This window comes from Acinonyx jubatus, chromosome B1 (genome assembly GCF_027475565.1).
Source record: "Acinonyx jubatus isolate Ajub_Pintada_27869175 chromosome B1, VMU_Ajub_asm_v1.0, whole genome shotgun sequence".
NCBI lineage: Eukaryota > Metazoa > Chordata > Mammalia > Carnivora > Felidae > Acinonyx > Acinonyx jubatus.
The window spans coordinates 195,828,008-195,855,779 of record NC_069382.1 but is presented as its reverse complement, the minus strand read 5'-3'; the positions used below and the strand labels follow the sequence as shown (position 1 = coordinate 195,855,779).

The following is a 27,772-nucleotide window of genomic DNA, read 5'->3' as shown; positions in this document are numbered from 1 at the left end:
TTATTTCTTTTAAGAGACATAAAGAGAGAGTGTGTGGGAGGGGCAGAGAGAGAGAGGGAGAGAGAGAATCCCAAGCAGGCTCTGCACTGCCAGTGTAGAGCTCAATGTGGGGCTCGAACTCACAAACCATGAGATCATGACCTGAACCAAAGTCGGACACTTAACTGACTGAGTCACCCAGGCGCCCCCAAAACATTTTTGTATCTATTCATCTGTTGACAATCCCTAATAACCACTTACTCTTTTCTAAGTTTTTATTTAAATTCAGTTAATTAATATACAGTATAATATTAGTTTTAGGTATACAATATAGTGATTCAACTCTTCCATACAACACCCGGTGCTCATCATGACCAGTATAATCCTTAATCCCCATCACCTATTTCACCCATCCCCCACTCCCCTCACCTCTCATAACCATCAGTGCATTCTCTATAGTTAAGAGTCTATTTCTTGGTTTTCCTCTATTTTTTTCCCATTGCTCATTGTTCCTTAAATTCCACGTGAGTGAAAATATACAGTATTTGGGGCGCCTGGGTGGCGCAGTCGGTTAAGCGTCCGACGTCAGCCAGGTCACGATCTCGCGGTCTGTGAGTTCGAGCCCCGCATCAGGCTCTGGGCTGATGGCTCGGAGCCTGGAGCCTGTTAACGATTCTGTGTCTCCCTCTCTCTCTGCCCCTCCCCCGTTCATGCTCTGTCTCTCTCTGTCCCAAAAATAAATAAAAAACGTTGAAAAAAAATTTAAAAAAAAAAGAAAATATACAGTATTTATCTTTCTCTGACATATTCTGCTTAGCATAATACTCTCTAGATCCATCCACGTTGTTACAAATGACCCCTGAGTAATATTCTAGTGTGTATATATATATATATATATATATATATATATATGCCCCATCTTCTTTATCCACTCATCGGCTGGTGGACACTTGGGCTGTTTCTGTAATTTTGCTAGTGTAAATAATGCTTCTATAAACATCGGGGGGTGTGTGCCCCTTCGAATCCGTATTTTTGTATTCTTTGGATAAATACTAGTAGTGCAAATGCTAGATCATCGGGTAGTTCTATTTTTAACTTTTTGAAGAACCTCCACACTGTTTTCCAGAGTGGCTGCACCAGCTTGCATTCCCACCAGCAGCGCAAGAGGGCTCCCCTTTCCCCACATCCTCATCAACACTTGTTGTTTCTTGTGGTGTTGATTTTAGCCATTCCGACAGGTATGAGGTGATACCTCATTGTGGTTTTGACATGCCTTTCCCTGATGATGAGCGACGCTGAGCATCTTTTCACGTGTCTGTTGGCCATCTGGATGTCTTCTTTGGAAAAATGCCTATTCACGTCTCCTGCCCATTTTTTAACTGGATTATTTGGTTTGGGGTTGTTGAGTCTTACAAGTTTGTTACAGATTTTGGAGACTGGCCCTTTATCCGATTGGTCATTTGCAAATATCTTCTCACATTCCAGAGGTTGCCTTTCAGTTTTGTTGATTGTTTCCTTTGCTCTGCAGAAGATTTTTATCTTGATGAGGTCCCAATAGTTCATTTTGACTTCGTTTCCTTGGCCGTTAGCAACATGTCTAGTAAGAAGATGCTACAGTCAATGTCAAGGAAGTTACTCTGTTCTCTTCTAGAATTTTTATGGTTTCAGGTCTCACACTTAGGTCTTCAATATATTTTGAGTTTATTTTTGTGTATGGTGTAAGAAAGTGGCCCTGTTTGATTCTTCTGCACGATGCTGTCCACTTTTCCAAGAACCATTTGTTGAAGAGACTGTCTTTTTCCCAGTGGAGATTCTTTCCTGCTGTGACGATTAGTTGACCATGTCCGTGTGGGTCCAGTTCTGGGTTCTCTATTCTGTTCATTGGTGTATGTGTCTGTTTTTGTACCAGTGCCACACTGTCTGAATCACTACCGCTTTGTAATACAGCTTGAAGTCCAGAATTGTGATGCCTCCAGCTTTCTTTTCTTTTTAAAAATTGTTTTGGCTATTTGGAGTCTTTTGTGGTTCCATACACATTTTAAGATCGTTTGTTCTAGTTCTGTGAAAAATGTTGGTATTCTGATACGGACCGCATTAAATGTGTAAATTACTTTGGGTAATATGGGCATTTTAACAATATTTGTCCTTCTAATCCATGAGCATGGAGTATCTTTCCATTTCTCTGTGTCATCGTCAATTTCTTTCATCAGTGTTTTATAGTTTTCAGAAAGAAATTGGATCAGTAATCAAAAAACTCCACACAAACAGAAGTCCGGGACCAGATGGCTTCACAGGTGAATTTTACCAAACATTTATAAAGAACAGTTAGTACCTATTCTTCCCAAACTATTCCAAAAAAATAGAAAAGTAAGGACAGCTTCCCAATTCATTCTATGAGGCCAGCATTACCCTAACACCAAAACCAGGTAAAGACACCACTAAAAAAAAGAGAGAACTACAGGCCAATATCCTTGAGGAATACAGACACAAAAATTCTCAGTAAAATACGAGCAAAACGAAGCTAACAACACATGAAAAAAATCTTTCACCACAACCCAGTGGGATTTATTCCTGGGTTTCATGGGTGGTTCAATAATTGCAAATCAACCAATGTGATACACTACATTAATAAAAGAGAAGGTAAGAACCCTATGATCCTTTTAATAGACGCAGAAAAAGCATTTGATGAAGTACAACCTACATTCACGATGAAAATCCTTAACGAAGTAGGTTTGGAGGGAACACACCTCAACATAATGGAAGCCATATATGAGAAAACCACAGTTAATATAATCCTAAATGGGGGAACACTGAGAGCTCTTCCTCTACGACCAGCAACACGACAGTGATGCCTCCCTCACCACTGTTATTTAACACAGTACTGAAAGCAATCAGACAACAAAAAAGAAATAAAGACATTTCCAGCCAGCAAGGAAGGAGTAAAACTTTCACTATTTGCACATGACACGATACTATACATAGAAGACCCGAAAGATGCCACCAAAGGGAAAAAAAAACCTGCTAGAATTGATAAACGAGTTCTGTGAAGTTGCAGGATACAAAATCAACGTACAGAAATCTGTTGCATTTCCATACACCAATAAAGAAGCAGCAGAAAGGGAAATTAAGCAATCAATCCTATTTAAAACAGCACGAAAAACAGTAAGATATCTAGAAATAAACCTAACCGAAGAGGTGAAAGACCAGAACTCTGAAAATCACCATCCTATTCGGATCTGTCGCTTTATAACATTTTGAAACCAAAAATTTAAAAATAGAACTACTCTACTGCCCAGCAATTGCACGACTAGGTATTTATCCAAAGGATAAAAAAATTCAAAGGGGCGCATGCACCCCAATGTTTAAAACAACACTATCGACAAGAGCAAATTATGGAAGGAGCCCAAACGTCCACTGACGAATGAGTGAGTGAAGAAGATGTGGATGTGTGTGTGTGTGTGCGCGCGCACGCGCGTGCGATGGATTACTACTCAGCGATCAAAAAGAATACAATCTTGGGGCGCCTGGGTGGCGCAGTCGGTTAAGCGTCCGACTTCAGCCAGGTCACGATCTTGCGGTCCGTGAGTTCGAGCCCCGCGTCGGGCTCTGGGCTGACGGCTCGGAGCCTGGAGCCTGTTTCCGATTCTGTGTCTCCCTCTCTCTCTGCCCCTCCCCCGTTCATGCTCTGTCTCTCTCTGTCCCAAAAATAAATAAAAAAACGTTGAAAAAAAATTAAAAAAAAAAAAAGAATACAATCTTGCCACTTGCAACAACATGGATGGAACCAGAAGGTATTATGCTAAGTGAAATAAGTCAGAGAAGGACAAATATCATATGATTTCACCCATATGTGGAATTTAAGAAACACAACAGATGAACACAGGGGAAGGAAAGGAAAAGTAAGATAAATACAGAGAGAGAGGCAAACCATAAGAAACTCTTAAATATAGAGAACTGAGGGTTATTGGAGGGGAGCTGGGTAGGGAAGGGGCTAAATGTCTGATGGGCATTAAGGAGGGCACTGGTTGGGATGAGCACTGGGTGCTGTATGGAAACCAATTTGACAATAAATGACATTAAAAAAATTTTTTTAATTAAAAAAAAGTATGTCTCCAGCTTTGTTCTTGAGAAGACTGATTTGGCTATCTGTGGCTTTTCGTGGTTCCACATGAATTTTGGAACTGTTTTTCTATTTATGTACAAAATGTCTCTGGGATCTTGGTAGGGATAACAACGAATCTGTAGGTTGCTTTGGACAGTACGGACATTCCAGTACCATTAAGCCTTCCAATCCATGAACACAAGATGCCTTCCCATTTTGTATTTCTGGACATGAACAGTGTCATACAGGTATGTTCACCCTGTGAAGACACCTTGAGCTGTACATTAATGGTTCATGCAACCACCTACATGTAGATTATGCTTCAATAAAAACAGCCATAAAAAATAAGACTGCGATGAACAAAATGTCCATGCATTTTGTCCATGCATATATGAAAAGCAGTGAGTTCATAATGAGCCTCAATAAAAATGGAGAGAGAGAAAAAAAAAACTCACGGGAAGGACAACACTGAAACTTGCAAAGACACCAACTCTTCTGAGATCTGCTAGAAGGAAGGAGTTACACATTTTGTCTGCCATCTAATATGAATGTTACTTCAGAGTAACCAAGTATCAAAGAGAATGAAGGAAAGTTCTTTCACTTACTAAATACAGAAGGAGTGGTCGAATTAAAATTTACATTTTTTTTAATGTTTATTTATTTTTGAGAGAGAGAAAGAGAGAGAGAGAGGGAGGGAGCATGAGCAGGGGAGGGGCAGAGAGAGAGGGAGACACAGAATCCGAAGCAGGCTCCAGGCTCCCAGCTCTCAGCACAGAGCCCAACACAGGGCTTGAACCCATGAGCTGTGAGATCATGACCTGAGCCGAAGTCGGATGCTCAACTGACTGAGCCACCCAGGCACCCCTAAAATTGACAATTTTGCAATTCGTCAGTCAATAGTGGACTCCGGCAAGGGTCATGGACAGGTGGTAAAATTACTAGGTAGACAGTTAATAAGGACTTTCACAAGGAAGGGATAAGACTGTCACTACCCAACCCACATGAAGCTTAGCATCACTAAACATAACATAACTCCAAACTGGATACGGGGCATAGCACCACCGGTGAAAAATCCATGCCAGAAATTATGAGAGTTACACCTAATCCACCCTTCCTATCTAACTTGGGATCTATTAGGGGGAACAAATTAAATGACAAATTAGATGACACCACAATGAATCAATAATAAAACCTGATACACGAAGCATTTTTCAGGACAACTCACCCCCTTCAAAGAGTAAATAGCATGAAAAAGTAATTTTTTAAGAGGAGCTTTGTTTGGATCCTGATTTCAACAAACAATCTACAAAAACCATATTTTTAGGCAATGGAGGAAATCTGAATATGGACTGAATGATATTAAGTACTGACTGTTAATTTTATTAAGTGTGGTAAAGATCTCTATCTTCCACTTTATGCAAAAATTCGTTCCAAGTAGCTTGTAGATCTGAGCATAAATGGTAAGACCATACATTTTCTAGAGGAAAACTGGGACTATACTAAATTTCCTTAATGTGATCACAGGTTAACAATAAAACACTTTAGCGGGGCTGAGCAGCTCAGCAGATTAAGCGTCCAACTCTTGATTTTGACGCAGGTCATGATCTCACAGTTGGTGGGTTTGAGCCCCATGTCAGGCTCTCCACTGACAGCTGACACACAGAGTCTGCTAGGGATTCTCTCTCTCTCCCTCTCTCTACCCCCCCCATCCTCCCTCTCTCTCTGTCTCAAAAATAAAAAAAAACTTTTAAAAACTTTGTCCCTCTCTCTACTCCCCCCCATCCTCTCTCTCTCTCTCTCAAAAATAAACTTAAAAACTTTAAACAAACATAAATTGTAATGTTAAAACTTGAGACGTATTTCCACTGAGGTCTGGAACAAAACAAAAATGTCCTCTATCCCTGATGTAATAATTCAATCTACTAGAAAAAAAGGACAAAGGATATCAATGGTCAATAGCCTTTGCCATCTGAAATATCTTCATAACCTTACAGTAAGCAAAGATTTCTTATGCACTAGCCATAAAAAAGACTAATAAATTAGATTAAATTCAAGAGTGTCCATTCATCAAAAGATACCATTAAGAGGTAAAATACACAATATAGAATGGGGAAGTTATTTCTGTAAGAGAGCTAAAACCTCCGTGGTAGAGCCTTATATCCAGAGTATACAGAGTATATGACCTATTGGTCAGCAAGAGGCAAATTCAATCAAAAAAAAAAAAAATTGGCAAAGAGACTTGAATAGGTATTTTGCAAAAGAAGCTACCTAGATGAAAATACTCATAAAAAAGATGAAAAAAATCGTATCGCGAATGATAGACGATGTAAATTCAATCTGCAATGAAACGTCATTGAACACGTACCAGAACAGCCCAAATCAAAACTGACAGGCAATGACCACTGTCATTATCATATGTGTATTATCATATTATCATATGTGTATCAAGTCAGAATAGAAAGATACAAAGTAGAACAGCCACACGATGGAACATAGCAACAATGAAAATAAACGACAGCTACATGAAGCCAAAATGAATGAAACTTACCAACAATGTTGAGGAAATGAAGTCAGACACAAAATAACTTCTGTCTTGAGTCTACGTACATAAGGTTCGGAAACAGGAGAAACTAAGCTACAGCTTTATAATTCATCATAAGGATTATCTTCGAGGGGCAGACACATGGTAGAGGCGTGAAGGGGTCCTAAGGGCTACTGTTAATATTCTACTCTTAATTGGCTGTTGATCACATGGGTGTGTCCACTTTCGGAAGACGTATCAAGCTTTCCACTTAGGCCTTGTGCACTTTTGTAGGTCTCACATTTCAATTAAAAAGTGAAAATTAGGGGCCCTTTCTGGCTCAGTCAGAAGAGCATGTAACTCTCAATCTCAGGGTCATGAGTTCTAGCCCCACGTTGGGTGTAGCAATTACTATAAACAAACAAACAAACTTTCTTTGTTTTTAATTTTTTAATGTTTATTTTTGAGAGAGAGAGAGACAGAGCATGAGCGGGGGAGGGGCAGAGAGAGAGGGAGACACAGAATCGGAAGCGGGCTCCAGGCTCTGAGCTGTCCGCACAGAGCTCGATGCAAGGCTTGAACTCACAAACTGTGAGATCATGACCTGAGCCAAAGTCAGATGCTCAACCGACTGAGCTACCCAGGTGCCCCAACGTATCTTAAAAAGTTAAAATTAGCACCCATTCATAGAGCTTTATGGAAGTCCTAGCAAACTCAGAATATAGTGAACTTCTTTAACCTGGCCATACTTAAGATCAAACGTCTACAATACACATCGTTCTTACTGTGAAATCTTTAGAAGCACTTCCACTGAAGTCAGGAATAAGACAAGAATGCCCTCTATTACTGATGCAATGCAACAATTCAACCTATTGGGGGAAAAACGGGCAAAGGGTATGAATAGACAATGTACTTACTCATTTTGGGTATCTGAAGAAACAATAAATATCTCAAAACAGATTCAACCTCACTAGCGCCAGAACATGCCATTTAAAAAAATTCACCATACCGGCAAAAATTTAGGGTTTGATAATACCAAGTGTTGACAGGTGTAGGCGACTCTCAAGACTTGTGGGTGGGAGTGCCCATGACCCTTCAGGGGAATGATCTGTTAATATCTGAAAAATTCCAAGATGGCAAACCCTACGACCCAGCAATTCGAGAATTCTTCAGTGCGTATCCTGTGGAATGTGTCTTTCAGAAACTTCCACGGGTGCGCACAAGGAAACCCAAGGAAGAATGCTCGCATCTCCCATCAATAAGGGGATGAGTCAATAAATTGTAGCATAATCGCAGGGAACACTCTTGTAAAGCAGTTAAAATAAGTGAACTGCATCATATGAATAAACATAAAGCATAATGGGAAGTAAGAAAAGCAAGATACAGAATGATCTGACTTCATTTGGGTAGAGTTTAAAAATAGGATACATTGCTTTGGGTTACATAACCTTAGGCAAATTATACAAATCCCCATGGAAATGTGTGCGGTCATCTCTGGGGCAGGTGAGGAGCTGTCCAGTGTGACAGGCAAGGGGCTTCAAATGTGTCTCCATGTTTCGTTTGTTACACTGGGGAAGGAGACACTGGTGTGCATTATACTATTTCCATACCTGTCTGTGTTTGACACATTTCACCAACAAAATAAAAAAAAAATCAGTAGCAAAACAGCGACCTTGTTTCTGAGCCCTCAAATTCATGAAGGACCCTAGACAGACCCCTTGGGAATGTCCGGGCTCGGCTGTATCTGGTCACCTCTTAGGCGTCACAGTTTTCACACAGGTCTAGAGACAGAGTGGTACACCCTTGAACATCTCCCCTTCTGCAAGTTGGTCACAGCAGTCAGCCAGTCGGTGGAACCACAGCCAACCCCAGATGATGCTGGAAAGAGTAAAGGATAGGGAACAGAAACCCAAAGTGGCGAAGGCTTATTAGGACAGAGCAGGTGTATTTCCGAGAACTCCAACTCTGTGGTTCGCTTGAAGCCAAATTTTGCTTCTTCCTCCCGCAGCTGTTCCCGTGGTATCACTTGCCTGTGGAAAGCCATTTACATCTTCTTCCTTCAGAACACATGTCTGGAGCCTGATTTCTGCGTTCGTCACACTGGAACACTGATCTGGAGTCGAGTCAAGGGACCAGGCCGGACTCCAGCTCTGAGAGCGGACTAGCTCCACAGGAATGCTAGCCAAGTGGCAGGTCGTAGGTCCCGTCACCGAAGATGCTCCTGGCTCCTCCAGCAACACCTGCCTGGACACTGGGTCCACTGGGAGGGTGTGTCAGTGCCCTGGGGCAGCAAAGTACCGCAGACTGGGGGGCTCAGACAACAGAACTTTTACTCTCTCAAATCTGAGATCAATGTGTTGCAGAGTGAGTTCCTTCTCTTTTTTTAAAACATTTATTTGAGAGAGAGAGAGAGAGAGAGAGACGTGGGAGGGGCAGGGAGACAGGGAGAGAGAGAATCTCAAGCAGGGTCCACACCATCAGAGCAGAGCCCAGTGCAGGGCTCAAACCCACGACCCATGAGATCATGTCCTGAGCCGAAACCAAGAGTCGGACACTGAACCGACTGAGCCACCCAGGCGCCCCAGAATGCACTCCTTCTAAGGCTGTGTGGGCTGGGGATGGGGGTGGGGAATCTGTCCCAAATTTCTCTCCCAACTTCTGCAGGTGGCTGGTGATCTTTGGTGTTTGGGGGGATTGTAGAAGCATCCCCCCAATCCCTGCCTTCATCTCCGCATGGGGTTCCCCTTGTGTACGTGTCTGTGCCCAAATTTCCCTTGTTCGTGAGGGCACAGACGTATCAGATTAGGGCTCACCCTGCCGATCCCGCTTTAACCCTATTCTGTAAAGACCCTATCTCCAAACAAGGTCACAGTCTGAGGCCTTGGAGGTGAGGACTTCAGCATTTGGATTTCGAGAGGATACGATCCAACACATCCCCTGACTTGTCTCACCAAAGCAGAGACTGCATGGGGGCCTCAGCTACATCATAGCACGGTCAGGCCATGTTAACGAGGGACTGCTTCTTGTTCACGAGTGAGTCCCCAGAACCCAGCTCAAAGCCTGGATTTGGTAGAAAACATGTAAACTGTTTGTTAAACAAATGAGTAAATTTTTTCTAATGCCTTTGGAGGGGCGCCTGGGTGGCTCAGTCGGTTGGGCGTCCGACTTCAGCTCAGGTCATGATCTCCCAGTTTGTGGGTTCAAGCCCCGCGTCAGGCTCTGTGCTGACAGCTCAGTGCCTGGAGCCTACTTTGGATTCTGTCTCTCTCTCTCTCAAAAAATAAATAAACATTAAGAAAAGTGCTTAATGCCTTTGGAGTCTGTCATTTTTGGTGCATATTCCTCTCTCCTTCACTGGCTGACAGAACGTCTTTGTGTTCCCTCCTCTCCTCCACACATTGGATCAAGCACAGTCCCCTCCATCCAAGACAGGTACTGAATGACAACAACTAACATGTTTCCAGCTCGCTCTCTCTGTGCCAGGGACTCTGCTACGAGTTTTGCAAGGAATGGATCATCTAATTCTCACGACAACCTCGCAAGTTAAATACAACCAGCAGTGTTCTACAGGTGAGGAAACCGAGTCAAGGTGACTTTCAGTAACTTGCCCAGAGTCATGCAAAGCGGTGGGGCGACTATACTGGCAAAGGGCAGGGATGCGTCTGCCCTGTCTACCCCTTCCCTCTGGGCTTAGATACTGTCTGCGGCACAGCAGGAACTCCAGCATTAACACGGCCAATGTGCTTTTTATTTTTTTTTTAATTTTTTTTGGCATTTATTTAATTTTGAGAGACAGAGAGAGACAGCGGGAGCAGGGGAGGGGCGGAAAGAGAGGGAGACACAGAATCCGAAGCAGGCTCCATCCAGGCTCTGAGCTGTCAGCACAGAGCCGGATGTGGGGCTCGAACCCAGGAACCATGAGATCATGACCTGAGCCGAAGTCGGATGCTTGCCCGACTGATCTTTCTCTTTTTTGTTGTTGTTGTTTTTAATTTTTTTTTTTTTTTTGGCCATGTGCTTTTTAGTGTTAGAAGCAGAACACTCACGGTAATAAAAAGGGACACTGCATTGAGGGGACACTGGAAAAACAGTGCAGCTCTGGGCACACTGGGACGTAAGGTTACCTTATCAACAAGTATCTGTCAAATGAAATGAACTCGGACCTGTCCTACTTGAGGGTACAGAGCTTAATCACCACATAGCACTTAGCAAGATGGGATTTGCAAACACATGGGGCTTTTGCTAGAAAAGCCTGCTCCTGGATGTAAATCGACAGCAGTTCCCATCAGACAGGAATTTCTGTTGCATCTCTACCATTGCACAGACAGTTATTCAGCTCAAGAGGGTGGAAATGTAAATTAAAGAAAAAAAATTAAAAAAAAAAAAACCTCTTTGAGAAGGCTAAGTCATTATGATCTGTAATTGGGGTACAAGATGGGATAAAATTTGTATTCTACCAGAGATGATGATAAAGGAGTCATTTCTATCGCTCCATTCTTGAAAACGATAACGGAGTTTCCAATGAACGTTCATATCAATAATGGTCTTAATTACTCACTCCCTTTTTGTGAGCCAAATGCCTTTTCTTTCGGCATACACAAAAGAGGGAGTTTTAGTTTCTTTCTTTCTTCATTCTCTTCCTTCTTTCTTCCCTCCCCGCCCCCCACCTTTCAGAGAAACAACATGAATACACGAAGTCCGGAATCCGTGCACTGGATCCCCTGCTGCGGAAAGGTGCAGACCCTCCTGGGAAGCCACGGGGCGTGCCCCAAATCTCCCGGGCGCGACAGCATCTCGGGATTGAGAGGAACCTCATCCTCGTGCACCCGTGTTCCTGCAATGCCGCCTCTCTGATCAGCGGCCATTCTGGGTTGAACACTTCCCGTGGCCCATGCCGGCTGTCCTTCCAGCTCTCCAGAGGATGCTTAGCTCCGCTCATGTAATTTGGACCTCGGTAGCAAGAACCCAGGGACCACTGGCTGTACCGGCCTTGTCACTTCACAACCGTGTGGCCTTGTGCAAATAACTCAACCTCTCTGTGCCTCACCTCAGAGGACACACATGGAAACCCTCTGACTTCTCTTTGGCCTATTCAGTGGTTTTTTTTTTTTTTTATTTTTTTTAATGTTTTCATTTATTTTTGAGACAGAGAGAGACAGAGCACGAGCAGATCTCACAGACGGCGAGATCGTGACCGGAGCCGAAGTCGGACGCTCAACCGACTGAGCCGCCCAGGTGCCCCTCGGGGTTTTCATTTTTAAAAAACTGAATTAGACATTCAGTTGTAAGATCCAAACACTTCACATAAAAACCCAGATTCCTGGCTTCTTCAGAAAAGCAACGATCTGGCCACTCTTGACAGTTTCCTGCAGGGGCGACAATGTGCTGGAGCTGGGGGGTGGCCCCCCGCCCCGGCTGGGACAGATGCCTCCAGAAAATAAAGGCACCAACCACCAGGAAGGAGGCTCCCCTCATTCCTGTGAGTGCCGTCCCCTGAGGGCAGCTGAGCTGGGGACTGTGACATACACTCGACCCTCATCCTGTTGGTAGTAGCTGGGTGTCTGGACCAATCCCTTTGTCTGGGATGTTCTCCCAACTAACTTTACTCTTTGAAAGCATAGCCATCCTTCAAGACCATGTTCACGGACCGCCTCCTCCACGCTGCCTTCCTCTATCCCTGTAACCCCAGATCCAAGGCAGTCTCCCTCTTTTCACTGCCTCTAACTCCTAGACTCAACACTGCTATGCCCCTTTTCACCTCCCACCTAACCGTGAACGAACACACACACACACACACACACACACACACACACACACACACAACCAGACTACAGGCTTCTGGACAGTACAGGCTCTAATTCATTTGTGTTCCCCAATGTAGCACAATCTGTCAGTGGTGGGCAGAATAATGGCTCCCCAAAGATGCCCACATCCTACCTGCTGGAATCTATGAATGTCACCTTATGAGGCAAAGAGTAATTAATGTAGCAGGTGGAATTGTGGTTGGTAATCGGCTGACATCTGGTTAGGGATATTTTTTCTGGATTATCCGGGCGGGCCCGAGGTAATCACAAGGATCCTAAAATGTACAGAGGGAAGCAGGGAAGTCAGAGAGATGTACCATGAGAGGTCTCAACCGGCCACTGCTGGCTTTGAAACGAGAATGAAGCCACAAGCCCAGGAATGCAGGCAACTCACAGAAGCTGCAAAAGGCAAGAAACAAGATCCTCCCCTGGAGCCTCCAGAAGGCAGCAGCCCTGCTGACGCTTTAATACCAGCCCAGCGAGACGCATTCCAGACGCCTGATGACCAGAACTACTGGAAAAATTAATTTGTGTTGCTTTAAGTCAGTGGTGATGGTAATTTGTTAGGGCAGCAATAGGAACCTGATACACCCACTTTCCACACACGGTAGGTGCTCAATATACGCCTACAGAGGCTGAATCTGACAACATCTTCTTCCCCTGGGTCCCAGAATCCCACAAAGACAAGGATGCTTTGGCCCTCACCCCGCACTGTTGAGTCCCCAGGGCACACAAGTGAACTAATGAGAGACCTACTCGGAACAGAGGGAGCAGCCGGAAAACAGGAGGAGTGTGTGCAATGTGGCTTCAGAAGATGGGGGCTAGAATCTTGGCCCACCACGTCATACCTATGGTAACCTCAGGTCGAGTTTCTTCCCTGGTGAGTCTCAGTCTCCTCGCCTGTAAAAGGGGGCCAGCAGCACTCCCTACAGAATTACTGTGATACGTAGCTGGCACACCCATGAGATTTAGTTCAAATGCTTCACACACACGTCCACATACACACCACATACTCATTGTAAACTCCTAGGATAGCATTTCAACCCACTCTCTGCTGCTGACAGTGGGCTCTGTAACCAGGGCAATATTTCTGGCTCTCAACCAAGACGTGCTCTAGTGGTGGATTAGCCCTGGGGCTGTACTTATTCCATGGGTCCTTCTGTTACATGAGTAATACCTGGAGATCTTAACGCCCTGACTCTTGTCCTACACTACTGTGACGAAAACAACTCTCTGCTCTAAGTCACTGACTTGAACACCCATTGTACCCATCGCCATGCACACCTTTTGCACTGCAACTTTTTGGCTCCTCCCATGAAGGGATGGAGCCCACCTGCCCCCTCCTTGCATCTGAGCGGGCTTGAGGATTTGACTTAGCCAATGAAATGTGGTGATAATCATAGTGTGCCCCTCACCAGGCTGGGCCAAGAGGCCTTATACAACAAAGCCCCTTCTCCTGGGACCTTGCATGATCTATGAACAAACACAGGCTAGCCAGTTGACAGATGAGAGACCGTGTAAAATAGATTATTCACCCCAGCCAAGGCCATCCCAGACCAGCCACTGTCTAGCTGAGCCTCCAGCTGAATGCGGACACCTGCGTGAACCCACACAAAATGAGCTGAGCCTAGTCCAAATCAGCAAAACTGCCCAGCCAACTTGCGGATTCTTACACAATGATAAAAGCTTATTGTGAAAAGCCCCTGAGATTCGGGGCGGTTTGTTATGCAGCGATAGCTAACTGATACACATCGCTTTCTTACTCATTAGTGACTAGAGACGCATCTAAATCGCATATCCAGATGACTAATGAGTGAGTGACTGGGTGCCACTGGCATACTAACCTTTAAAGCCTTTAGAAACTATAAACTCTACTCCTCTGAAAAGAATCTGATCAGAATCAACCAAGTTAGAGACGAAAATTCATGTATCGCTTCATGAAAATAGGCCCAGCTCCCAGATTCCCCTTCCACCTGTACTTTAGTGCCTGCAGTCTGGAGCATCGGTGACAAAAACAGGATTGGCAGGAACAGGGGGTGCCTGGGAAGACCCTAACAGCCCACTGGGGGGCAGTCGGAGATTCTTCCTTTGTGGATATGATGAATTCCCACCGAAACGGCCCCCTTCTAGGCGGAGCTAACGCGTCTTCTTGAGCAAGGGAGGAGTCGGACGGTACCATTTACATTCTACAAACGCGGCAAGTGATGTCATCAACAAGTCAGAATAGCAAGTCCTGCATCCTTCCCTGGATCTTTCTGCCCACAGACAAGCTGACTCATCAATAATTCATGGCAGACTGCCTTTCTGATATATCCAAAAACTAACTGAAAGGCGACTGTGCCCCGGGAAGAAGCAACACCAGAATCACTGAAACAGGCAGGGAGATCTGAGACATCCTCTTCCCAGAATGCCTCCCCCTCCCCCACGGCGCCACAGGGTCAGGGAGACCACCCAGCTCCCAGTTTCTTCCATGGGAGGGTTGACTCACATATCCAGCGCCCCAACTTTTTCAAGGCGGGGGTGGGAGGGGGTCCCTGGAGAACTGGCTTTTGTCTTTCCGGTCTTGAATACCACTCTGGCAAGTCTAGCCACCTGAGGGAAAATAAAGGTAATGGTTTGGGCTGGTAGATACCAGAGACCCACTCCTCTGCTCAGCACAGAGTGTGCAAACAGAGCAACCATCTCTCTGCTTCCTCCTGGGGAGAGAAACAGTTGATGTGTGCATTAAATACACCAACTTCTCCAGGGATCCCCAAAGAACAGGCATCTGACCTTCCAGTCTTGAAGCCCTGACAGGTCTGGTATAGTGTAGTTACCTAGGAACAGAGTCGGCGGTTTGGACTGGTAAACATCTCCCGGCTCAACAAGACCAACTGGACAAAAGCCACAGCTGCAAGCTTCTCCCTGTCGAGGGAAAGAATGGGTAGAAACCCCCAGATTATCTGCCTAGGCTGATTGGTGAAGTCTCCTACCTGTATGAGGCCAGTCGGTAAATACTGGGAGAGCTGCCTGCTTTGTGTAATGCACAGACACCAACAGAGAGTCAAGGAGAATAAAGAATCAGGCAAAGATGTTCCACATAAAGTAGCAAGATAAACCTCCAGAATCTGACCATAATGAGGCAGAGTTAGATGATTTATCTGACAGAGAAGTCAGACTAATTGTCATAAATATATTCACCAAGGTCAAGATAACAGCACATGCACAATGTGAGAATTTTAACAGAGACAGAAAATATTTTTTTTAAATACCAAACAGAAATCACGGAGCTGAAGGACACAGTAACTTACCTGAAAATTCACCCGAGGGGTACAGCTTTAATTAGATAAAGCCGAAGAAAGGATCAGTGAATTCAAAGACAGGTCATTGGAAATAATTCCATCAGAGAAGCGAGAAAGAAAAAGAGTATGTATTAATAAAGCCTTAGGGATTTATTTTTGCCATTTTTTGTTATTTTTTTTTATAACTTTTTTTATCTGAGAGACAGCATGTATGCACAAGGTGGGGGAGGGACAGGAAGAGAAGCGGACAGAGGGTCTGAAGCGGGCTACATGCTGACAGCAGAGAACCTGATGCAGGGCTCGAACTCACAAACCACAAGATCATGGCCTGCGCTGAAGTTAGATGCTTGACCAACTGAGCCACCCAGGAGCCACCCAGGCTCCCCAAGCTTTCCAGACTCATAAGATAACCCCGAAGTAATGTATGCATTACAGGAATCCCAGAAGGAAGAAAGGGCGGGCCGGAAAGATTATTTAAGGAAACAATGGCTGAAAACTCGCTAAGATTTCTCTCTGGGGGAAAGAAATGAACATCCAGATCTAGGAAGCCCAAAAGATAACACCTAGGAGGAACCCAAGGAAATCTACACTGAGACACATTATAATCCAACTGTCAAACGTCAACGATAAAGAGACCATTTTGAAAGAAGCAAGAGAAACGTGACTTGTCATGTACAAGGGGATTCCCATAAAACAATCAGCAGACTTTTTGGCAAAAACGTTGCAGGTCAGAAGGGAGTGGCAGGATATAGTCAAAGTGTCCAAAGGAAAGAAACCATTCCAACCAAAAGTACTATACATTGTCCTTCAAAAATTAAGGAGAGATAAATACTTTCCCCAAAAAACCAGAAGCTAAGGAGGTTCATCACCAGTAGAACTACCTTACAGAAAATACTAATGTCTTTTGTCCTTCAAGATCAAACAAAAGGACACTTAAGAGTACACCATGGCATGAGAAAGTATGAACCTTGTCAGGAGAGGTAAATACATAGACGTATACAGATGAGTGCACTACGACACAGCGGTGAGTAAATCACCTTCCGTTCCAGTACAAGTTAAAAGACAAAAGTATTAAAGACGACTATAATGAAAAAACATCTTGAAAGGTAAACAGTATGAATAGATACAGATTGTGACCACAATAACATAAAGCATGGAGAGGGACAAATTAAAGTATAGCATTTTTGATGTGCGCTTGAACTTAAGTCGTTTGCTTAAAACGCTGTTATAATTGTAAAACAGTTTATCTGGTCCCCAGGGTAACTACATCACACACAAATACCTACAGGAGTTACACAACAGGTAAGGAGAATCAAAGCAGATCAATGCAAAAAAAAATCAACGCAACACAAAGGAAGACAGCAAGAGAGGAAGACAGGTAAATGAATTGCCAGACTGACAGAAAACCAACACACTTTCAATAATAAATACTTTCCTATCAATAGGTATTTTAAGTGTAAATAGATTAAACTCACCAATCAAAAGATACACAGGAGCTGAATGACTTTTTTAATTTTTTAGTTTAAATTTTAGTTACCCTACAGTAGAGTATTGGTTTCAGGAGTAGAATTCAGTGATTCGTCACTTACATACAACACCCACTCACTGCTCATCACAAGTGTCCTCCTTAATGCCCACCACCCATCTAGCCCATCCCCCACCCATCTCCCTCCATCAGCCCTCAGTTTGTTCTCTCTTGTTAAGAGTCTCTGGTGGTTTGTTTCCCTCTTCTCATTACCCCCCTTCCCCTATGTTCATCTGTTTTGTTCTCAAATTCCACGTATGAGTGAAATCATATGGTATTTGTCTTTCTCTGACCTATTTCAGTTAGAATAATTAAAAAAACACAATTATATGCTGCCTATAGGAAACTCACTTTACACTTAAGGACACATTTAGGCTAAAAGTGAAGAAATGGGTAAATATATTCCATATAAGAGATAACCAGAAGAAATCAGGAGTGGCTGTGCTTAGACAAAATGAAGTTTAAGTCAAAGACTGTCACAAAAGATAAAGATTAAACACTATATAATGATAAAACAGTCCATCCACAAGGAAAATACAATTATAAATGTATACACACCCAACATCAGAGCACCTAAACACGGAAAGCAAACATTGGCAGAAGTGAAGAAAGAAACAGGCAGCCATCTAATAATTGTAGGAGACTCCAACACTCTACTTTCAATTATGGACAGAAAATTGAGACCAAAGAGCATTAAGGAAATAGAAGACTTGAGTAACACTGTAGACAAATGGACCTACCAGACATAAACTGAATGTTCTACCCAGCAGCAGCAGAATACAGATTCTTTCCAAGCACACAGAGAACTTTCTCCAGGATAGATCCCATGTTAAGTCATAAAACAAGTCCTAACGAATTTACGAGGACTGAAAGCATATTAAGTATTTTTTCTGGCAAAAATGGAAAACTAGAAATTAATAGCAGAAGGAAAGCTGGAAAATTCACCAGTATGTGGATATTAAACAATATATTTGTGAGCAATCATTGGGTTAAAGAAGAAATCAAAAAGGAAATTAGAAAATACCTCGAGACAAATATGAAAATATATCAAAACTTATGGGAGGCAGAAAAAGTAGTACTCAGACTGACGTTCATAGTAATAAGCACCTACATTAAAAAGGAAGAAAGCTCTGAAATACAAACCTAATTTTACACCTCAAGTTGCAAGACAAAGGAGAATAAATGAAGCCCAAATTTAAGAAAAGGAAGGAAACAACAAATATTACAGCAGAAATAAATGAAATGAAGCATAGATCAAAACAGGGAAAAAAAACAATGAAACTAAAATTGGTTTTTTGAAAACATAAACAAAATTGGCAAACCTTTAGCTACACTAAATATGAAAAAAGAGAGAAGTGTCAGATTAAAAAACCAAAAATGAAAGAACAGACATAACATCTTATGCCACAGAAATAAAAAGATCGTAAGAGACCAGCAGGAACAATCATACATCAACAAACTGGATAAACTTAGAAGACAGGGATAAATTTCTGGGAACATACAACCTACCAAGAATAAGTCATGAAAAAACAGAAAATCGACACTAATCTCTAACTAATATGCAGACTGAATCAATAATCAAAACCTCCAAACAAAGAAAAGCCCAGGACCAGATGATTTCAATGGTCAATTCCTTTTTTTTTATTTTTTGAATTTTTTTTATTTTTGAGAGAGAGAGACAGCACAAGTGCTCTGAGCCAGAGAGAGAGGGAGACACAGAATCTGAAGCAGGCTCCAGGCTCTGAGCTGTTGAGACAGAGCCTAATGTGGGGCTCGAACCCATGAGCCGTGAGATCATGACCTGAGCTAAGTTGGACCCTTAACCTACTGAGCCACGCAGGCGCCCCTCAGTGGTCAATTCTACCAAGCATTTAAAGAACAATTAACACCAATCCTTCGCAAAATCTTCAAAAAAGCTGAAATGGAAGAAACACTTCCAAATTCATTTTATGAGTCATGCATTACCCTGATACCATAGCCAAAGACACCACAAGAAAACTCCAGGCCAATATCCCTGACGAATATGGATGAAAAAATCCTCGACAAAACACTATAGCACAGTAAATACAACAGCACAGTAAAGGGATCATACACCATGACCAAGTGGTTTTATTTCTGAGATATAAGAATGGATTAACATAAACAAATCAACTACTGTGATACTTCAGATTAACAGAATGAGAGAGAAAAATCACATGATATCTCAATAGATGGAGGAAAAGCATCTGACAATATTCAACACTCTTTCATAATAAATGCTCTGATAAACAAACTAGGAACAGAAGTAAACTACCTCAATGTAATAAAAGTCATACATGACAAGCCTACAGCTAACATCATCCTCATAATATTCAGTAGGTATTATGCTAAGTGAAATAAGTCAGACAGAGAAAGACAAGTATCGTATGATTTCACTTATATGTGGAATCTAAAAAACAAAACAAACAAAAGCAGAAACAGACCAATAAATACAGAGAACAAACTCATGGTTGCCACAGGTGGGTGATAAGCAAAAAGGAGTGAAGGAGAGTGAGAAGCATAGGTTTCCAGTTATGGAATAAATAACTCATGAGGATGAAAGATACAGCATAGAGAATATAGTCGATGGTATTATAATAGCACTGTATGATGACAGATAGTAGCAATACCTGTAAACGTAGCATAATATATAAAGTTGAATTACTATGTTGTACACATGAAACATTGTGTGACGACTATACTTCAATAAAAGATACATACATACATAAAGCGGGGGGGTGGGGGGGGAACTGAAAGCTTTTTCTCTAAGATCAAGAGCAAGGCAAAGATACCCCCCATCACCACTTGTATTCAACAGAGTAGTGGTGATTCTAGACAAAGCAATTAGGCAAGAAAAAGAAATAAAAGCATCAAAACTGAAAAAAAAAAGAAAACTGTCCCTGTTTGCAGATGACATGCTCTTAAATATATTTAAAAAAAAAAACGAAGTTTTACAGATTTTAAGTTTTGTAAACTACGTTTTTATGGTTATATAGTAAAAATAACCTTTAGAACTAATAAATCCAGTAAAGAATACAAAATCAATATACAAGAATCGGTTGTGATTCTATACGCTAATAATGAACTATCTGAAAAGGAAATTCGAGAAATAATCCCATTTACAACAGTACCAAAACGAATAAAATACTCAGGATAAAATTAACTAAGAAGGTGGAAGACTTGTATCCTGAAAACTACAAAACACGGAATGAAAGAAATAAAACACGACACAAATGGAAAAGCATCTGTTTCATGGATTGGTAGACATTATTATCAAAATGTCCTTACTATCTAAAGCAATCTACAGATTCAATAAAATTCCTAGGAAAATCCCACTGGCAGTTTTTACAATTTTAATATTCATATGAAATAATTTCAGAAAAAACAATTTTAATATTCATATGAAACCACAAACAGCCAAATCAATCTTGAGAAATAAGAACAAAGCTAGAATTTACTAGCATAAAGACAGACATAAAGACGATAGAACAGAATAGAGAACCCAGAAGTAATTCCATACATATGACCCACTGATCTTTGACAAGGACAAGAATACACATCTATGACATCTCAATAGATGGAGATTGGAAAAGGACAGTCTCTTAAAAAAAATGATGTTAGGAAAACTGGATATTTATATGGAAAAGAATGGAACTGGACCTTTATCTTACACCATACACAAAAATCAACTCAAAAGGGATTGTAGACATAAACATAAAACTCATAGATTGTAGAAGAAAACATAGGGGAAAACTTCTTAACAGCAATCTTTAAGATGAGATGTTGGATATGGCACCAAAAGCACAGGCAACAAAAGTAAGAATAAACAATTGGGAGTACATTAAAAATAAGAAGCTTCTGCACAGCAAATAATCAACAAAGTGAAAAGGGAGAACCCACAGAATGGGAGAAAATATCACAAACTATATATTTTTGATAAGGGGCTCATCTCCAAAATATATAAGGAGTTTCTACAACTCAATAGTTTAAAAAAAAACTCTAATAACCCAATTTTATTTCTTTTTTAAAGTGTTTTATTGTTTATTTTTGAGAGACAGAGAGAGAAAGAGAGAGACAGACAGACAGACAGAGTGTGAGCAAAGGAGGGGCAGAGAGAAAGGGAGACAGAATCTGAAACAGGCTCCAGGCTCTGAGCTGTCAGCACAGAGTCCTATGCAGGGCTCAAACTCACGAGCCGTGAGATCATGACCTGAGCCAAAGTCAGACACTTAACCAACTGAGCCACCTAGGCGTCCCCCTAATAACCCTATTATCAAATGGGCAAAAGACTTGAGTAGACATATCTCCATAGAAGGCATACAAATGTCCACAAGATATATGAAAAAATATTCAACATCACTAAACATGAGGTAAATGCAAACCAAAACTACAATGAGATACCATTTCACAACTGTCACTATGGCCGTTACACTAAAGCAAAAAACAAGACTGGTGAGGATTCGGAGAAATTTCAACCACTGGCCACTGCTGGTAGGGATGCAGAACACCACAGCTGCTGTGGAAAACAGTATGGAGGTTCCTCAAAAAGTTGAAACCAGAATTACCATATGACCCAGCAATCCCACTTCCGGGCACTGATCCAAAAGAAATGAAAGCAGAATCGCAAAGAGATATTAACACTCTCATGTTCATTGCAACACTATTCACAGTAGCCAAGAGGCAGCAACAACATAAATGTCTATCAAGTGATGAATAACCAAAATGTCGTATATAAGTACAAGGGAATACTATTCAGACTTTTTTTCTGCAAATTCTTATTTAAATTCCAGTTGGTGAACATGCATTATAATATTAGTTTCAGGTGGACAATACAGTGATTCATCACTTCCATACAACAGCCGGGGCTGATCACAAGTACACTCCTTGATCCCCATCACCTAATTCACCCATCCCCCTCACCCACCTCCCTTCAGGTGACATCAGTTTGTTCTCTATGGTTAAGAGTCTGTTTCTTGGTTTGCCTCTCTCTTTTTTTTCACCCCTGTGTTCACTTGTTTTTTCTTAAATTCCACACACGAGTGAGATCATATGGTATTTGTCTTTCTCTGACTTATTTCACCTAGCATCATACCGTCTAGCTCCATCCACATCACTGCAAATGGCAAGATGTCATTCTTTTATGTGTAATATTCCAATATTCCATTATATGTGTGTGTATGTATATATATCATATACCACATCGACCTTGTCCATTCATTAGTCAATGGACGCTTGGGCTCTTTCCATAATTTGGCTATTGTGGATAATGCTGCCATAAACATCGGGGTGCATACATCCCTTCGAATCGGTATTTTTGGATTCTTTGGGTAAATACCTAGTAGTGCAATTGCTGGATCACAGGGTGGTTCTATTTTTAACTTTTGGAGGAACCTCCATTCTGTTTTCCAGAGTGGCTGCACCAGTTTGGATTCCCACCAACAGTTACACTGTATGAGTTCCCCTTTCTCCACGTCCTTGTCAATGTTTGTTTCCTGTGTTGTTGATTTCAGCCATTCTGAGCGGTATGAGGTGGTAGCTCATTGTGGTTTTGATGTGAATTTCCCTGATGATGAGTGATATTGAGCATCTTTTCAGGTGCCTGTTGGCCACCTGTACGTCTTCTCCAGAAAAACGTCTATTCATATAGTCTTCTGTCCATTTTTTAACTGGATTATTTGTTTTGGCAGTGTTGAGTGGTATGTGTTCTTTATGTATTTTGGATACTAACCTTTAAAAAAAAAAAAGGGAAATTCTGTAATATGTGACAGTCTGGATAAACCTTGAGGACAGTATGCTAAGTGAATCACGCCAGTCATAATAAGATAGATCCTGACTGATTTGACTTAGAAGGTATCTAAAATTGTCAAATCCACAGACTCAAAGAGTAGAATGAATGGTGGTTGCCAGGGGCTGGGAGAGGAGAGAAACGGGGAGTTATAAGCAAGGGGCATAAAATTTATTTATGGCAGAAGAATAAACTCTGGGGTTCTTTATGCAACATTGAACCTAGAGTCACCAGTAGCATATTATACACTTAAAAATTTGTTTAAAATTTAGCTCTCATGTGAAGTGTTATCACAACAACAAAATTAAATACACGTATGCATGCATACATACGTACATGCGTACGTATATGAGTATAACAAGAAGCAACATTTGTACCATTTTTATGGGTTATGCTTTGAAGTATATCATTCATTCATTCAACCAACATTGATGGAGTGTGACCACACCCACTTAAGGCAGAAACCAGGCAGGCTTCCCCAGTTAGCGACACAATGGTTTTCACGTTCCCTTTTCCATCCCACAATAAAAGTACCATTGGGTAAGAAAGCCAATTGGATTAACTAAGACTTCATATACATAAAGCACAGTGTGGATAAGAAGAAAACACAGGGTTTTAGAATTGAAACAACGGAGGTTCAAATCTCAGCTCTGCCACTTACGAGGTGGGTAAACTCCTTATTTTCTCAGCTTCAATTTCACCTTCTACAGAGCGGGAATAAAAACACCTTGTAGGGCCACCGTGATGGTTAAATGAGCATCCACATGCAATGTGCCTGGCGCTTAGCAGGAGCTCAATAAATGTTAGTCCTTCCCCCTTCACAAATTCACTAACATCGTGGAAGTAATTTTAGTTGCCACGAGTGTTAATATTTGCTATTTTCCTGCCCATTGGCAGTCACCCAGGCTTTTTACACAGTGGCCCAGAAGCGGCCATCTCCAAAGGGGTCAGAGTCTTGACCATGGGCTGACACGTGTACTCTACCCTCCCTCTTCCCACAGTGTCAGATAAACCACAGGGGGCTCCCAACTGGCTTCCGCAAGTGCCAAGATGCCAAGTTTCCAAAAGCTACGACACAACAAAACACCACTCAGGCCTATAGCTTGATTTAAAAAAAAAAATAAGGCACTCCTCAAATTCAAAGTGAAAAATCTAAAAATAAAGCAGCCCCTTCAACAGATCCAGGGTGAGATGGGGGAGTCTAATTGAGCAGGATGTGTGCCGTGACGGTGTGGATGCTTTATCTTTATTGTCAAAATGCCATCTGGAGTGAGGGAAACCCGCAGATCAATTTTCTTGGATAACGTGGTCACTCTCAACGGTGGGTGTGCAGAAACGCGGATCACCTGCTGGTTCCTCCAGCATCACAAACAGCTAACCATGCTGAGAGAGGAGAGGAGATCTTATTATTATTTTTACAGGAAAGTACAAAAATTCAAAAGTGCAAAGACAGTACTCTCCATCCTTCAAACCAGCCATGTGAAAATTCTTGAAGAGTATTGTAGTATAGATCCAAAGGTCTAGCTTTTTTAGTATTCTGAGTGAGTTAACGGATTTTTTTTTAACTATGTGACTGCACGTGTTATAGAAACTAGTTTCCTACTTAAAGAATTATAGGAAAGTATAGAAAAGATGATGAACATTATTTGTGTTTCCACCAAAAGGAAACAAGTGATATAATTCTCGGCAGTCATTTCTTTTCATCAGTGCTTCTCAGTAACCTGCTCTGTCACTTACATCTTAAACATCTCCCATCAAAATTACCAACAAACAAAGGGGCGCCCAGGTGGCTCAGTTGGTTGAGTGTGTGACTTTGGCTAAGGTCATGATCTCATGGTTAGCGAGTTTTCAAGCCCCATGTCGGGCTCTGTGCTGACAGCCCAGAGCCTGGAGCCTTCTTTGGATTCTGTGTCTCCCTCTCTCTCTGCCCCTCCTCCGCGATCTCACTCTCTCTCTCTCTCTCTCTCTCAAAAGTAAATAAACGTAAAAAGTTAAAAAAAAAATAACCAACAAACATGGCTTTGAGTGATTAATAGCATTTCATCACAACACGTCCCCTAGCTACTTAACCATTCTAATAAGAATGGGTTACTGAGGGGCGCCTGGGTGGCTCAGTCGGTTAAGCGTCCGACTTCGGCTCAGGTCATGATCTTGCGGTCCGTGAGTTCGAGCCCTGCATCGGGCTCTGTGCTGACAGCTTGGAGCCTGGAGCCTGCTTCGGATTCTGTGTCTCCCTCTCTCTCTGACCCTCCCCCGCTCATGTTCTGTCTCTCTCCGTCTCAAAAACAAATAAACATTAAAAAATTAAAAAAATAAAACAGAATGGGTTACTGAAACATATTATACATGTTCCCCATCATAAATCATGCTGTCACCGAAAAGGACGATGCCTCTTTTACTCACCAATGTTTACCCAAACCAAGTACGGAAGCCTAGAATAATACATACTATCTTAATAAACAAACCCCATTATGTTTTTAGAACGCCGTATCTGTTAATGTTCTTAAAGCCATATAACCTTCAACTTAGCATTAAGTTACAGTTCAAACCCCAGCCTGGCATCTGAGGTCAGGATGATGTTTTCCCAGTGGGCCCTCAGCCGCGGCTGCGTGGACCCCAACCACACCACTCACATGCCTTCAGACTGCCCACTCCTGGTGAAAATGCCCCTACTCCTCATTCCCAAAGCCCTCCCCACCCAAACCAAGCTGGTCTCTGTCAACAAGAGCACTGCCCTGCAGGCCGTGAGACCCAACTTAAGTCTGTCTCACCTGCCAAGCAGTGAGCCCCTCCAGGGGGAGCCCAAGCCTCATTTCTGTCTACACTAGAGGGGCTAGAAGCTAGTGTGAGCGCAGTAAATGCAGGCCGGCTGAAGGAATTAATTGCAAGGCTTGCCCTAAGATTGCACTATTGATTCAGAAATAATTGGGAGCAGAAAATAAATACTATATGGCCGCTGCTGATTTCTTTTCTTTGTTCTAGCTGCATTCATCAGGGTCTCCAGAAAAAGACAATCTATGAGATCTATATTCGTATCTCTACAAAATTTTATTACAAGGCCTTAGCTCACACAATTATGGAGTTTAAGACGTCTTACAATCTGCTCTCTGTAACCTAGAGACCCGGGAAGGCTGGCAATATAGTGGGAGGGCTTGAGCCCCGCAGAGTTGATGGCATAGATTCCAGTCTGCGTCTGAAGGCCTGAGCACCTGCAATCCTGAGGCCAGAAGGTTGATGTCCACTCTAGCAGTCAAGCAGAGAGGACAAATCCTACCTTCACCCTCCTGTTCTATTCACGTCCTCCTTGGATTGGATGTTGCCCAAACTACGTAGGGCAGGGCAATGCACGTTACTCACTCCACTGCTGTTCATCTCTTCTGGAAACACCCTCACCAACACACACGCAGAAGTAAACGTTTAAATGTTTAACCAGACACCCAGGCACCCCATGACCAGTCAAGTTGACACATAAAATTAACTATCATGCTCGTCTGATTATTTTTTACAATACTTTTATTGAGATATAGTTCACACAACATAAACTCACCATCTTAAGGTATAGAGTTCATGGACTGGAGTACCCTCACAACGTTGTACAACCACACCTCTACATCCAGAGAATCTCAAGACCCCAAAAAGAAACCCCGTGCCTATCAGCAGTCACTCCTGACCTCCCCTCCCCCTGCACAACCCTTTCCCCATTCCCTAGGCAAACACTCAGTACTTTCTGTCTCTATGAATTTGCTAATTCTGGATTATTTAAATAAACGGAATCATACCAGATGTGGTTTCTTGTGACCAATCTGTTTCACTGAGCCCAATGTTTTCAAAGTTTGCCCATGGTGTGGGTCAGTGCTTTGTTCTCATCAAAGCTGGAATAGTATTTTCCTCAGATGCATAGCCCACATTTTGTCTCTCCATTCAGCAGCCGATAAGCATTTGGGTGTTTCCACTTTTTGCGTACTAAGAATAATGCTATTATGAACACCCAGGTACACATTTTTCTGCGAACATGTGTTTTCAGTTCTCTTTGGTATATACCTAGGAGTAGAATCGTTGAGTCATACTGTACGTTTAAGGTTTTGAGGAACGGTCAAACTGTTTTTGGATAGCCCCTGCACGATTTTACATCGCGCCAACAATTTACGAGGGCTCCAATTCTCCACACTTTACTGACACTTTTTATTTTCCATTAAAAATATTTAATGTAGGGGGTAGCAAAATGGGTGAAAGGGAGGGGGAGACACAGGCTCCCAGTTACGGAATGAGTAAGTCACGAGAATAAAAGGCACAGCGCAGGGAATATAGTCAACGATATTGAAATAGCACTGTAAGATGACGGGAGCCCCTACACTTGTTATACACTTGTTATACATTTAGAACATATGGTATAAATTTGTCAAATCACTGTGCCGCACATCAGGAAACTAATATAACATTATGTGTCAACCACTCTCAAATTCTTAAAAAGGAATACTAAATAAATAGCTGATTGTTTTTGTTTTTTCAAATTTATTTAATTAAATTCAAGTTCATTGACATACAGGGTAGTGTTGGTTTCACGAGTAGAACCCAGTGATTCATCACTTCCTTATGACACCCAGTGCTCATCCCAACAAGTGCCTTCCTTAATGCCCATCACCCATCTAGACTATTTCCCCACCCACCTCCCCGCCAGCAATCCTCAGTTTGTTCTCTGTATTTAAGAGTCTCTTACGGTTTGCCTCCGTTTTTATCTTATTTTTCCTTCCCATCCC

General features: G+C 42.2%; 1 protein-coding gene across 8 annotated transcripts in view; it reads right to left on the bottom strand.

The window, feature by feature from the left end:
- The window catches only part of STK32B (serine/threonine kinase 32B), a 387,425-nt gene that overhangs the window by 323,344 nt on the left and 36,309 nt on the right, over window positions 1-27,772 (bottom strand). Inside the window, exon 1 of one of the 8 annotated variants that reach the window (XM_027034028.2) lies at window positions 15,223-16,757. The exons of the other annotated variants lie outside the window; for them this stretch is intronic. The gene's annotated coding sequence lies outside the window, so the exon portion shown is untranslated. Of the gene's footprint in view, window positions 1-15,222; window positions 16,758-27,772 lie in introns of those variants that run through there. 8 annotated transcript variants of the gene reach the window in all.